Source organism: Neofelis nebulosa, chromosome X (assembly GCF_028018385.1).
Source record: "Neofelis nebulosa isolate mNeoNeb1 chromosome X, mNeoNeb1.pri, whole genome shotgun sequence".
NCBI classification, from domain to species: Eukaryota; Metazoa; Chordata; class Mammalia; order Carnivora; family Felidae; genus Neofelis; species Neofelis nebulosa.
Window position 1 is genome coordinate 65,836,251 of NC_080800.1, and position 1,203 is coordinate 65,837,453.

Consider the following 1,203-nt stretch of genomic DNA (forward strand, 5'->3'; position numbering starts at 1 on the left):
CTATTTGCTGTCTACAAGAGACTCATTTTAGATCTGAGGACACCTTGAGATTGAGAGTGAGGGGATGGAGAACTATTTATCATGCTACTGGAAGCCAAAAGAAAGCTGGAGTAGCCATACTTATATCAGACAAACTAGACTTTAAATTAAAGGCTTTAACAAGAGATGAAGAAGGGCATTATATAATAATTACAGGGTCTATCCATCAGGAAGAGCTAACAATTATAAATGTCTATGGGTGAAATACCGGAGCCCCCAAATATATAAAACAATTACTCATAAACATAAGCAACCTTATTGATAAGAATGTGGTAATTGCAGGGGACTTTAACACCCCACTTACAGAAATGGATAGATCATCTAGACACACAGTCAATAAAGAATCAAGGGCCCTGAATGATACATTGGATCAGATGGACTTGACAGATATATTTAGAACTCTGCATCCCAAAGCAACAGAATATACTTTCTTCTCGAGTGCACATGGAACATTCTCCAAGATAGATCATATACTGGGTCACAAAACAGCCCTTCATAAGTTTACAAGAATTGAAATTATACCATGCATACTTTCAGACCACAATGCTATGAAGCTTGAAATCAACCACAGGAAAAAGACTGGAAAACCTCCAAAAGCATGGAGGTTAAAGAACACCCTACTAACGAATGAGTGGGTCAACCAGGCAATTAGAAAAGAAATTAAAAAATATATGGAAACAAACAAAAATGAAAATACAACAATCCAAACGCTTTGGGACGCAGCGAAGGCAGTCCTGAGAGGAAAATACATTGCAATCCAGGCTTATCTCAAGAAACAAGAAAAATCCCAAATACAAAATCTAACAGCACACCTAAAGGAAATAGAAGCAGAACAGCAAAGGCAGCCTAAACCCAGCAGAAGAAGAGAAATCATAAAGATCAGAGCAGAAATAAACAATATAGAATCTAAAAAAACTGTAGAGCAGATCAAGGAAACCAAGAGTTGGTTTTTTGAAGAGATAAACAAAATTGACAAACCTCTAGCCAGGCTTCTCAAAAACAAAAGGGAGATGACCCAAATAGATAAAATCATGACTGAAAATGGAATTATTACAACTAATCCCTCAGAGATACAAACAATTATCAGGGAATACTATGAAAAATTATATGCCAACAAATTGGACAACCTGGAAGAAATGGACAAGTTCCTAAACAACCACACTC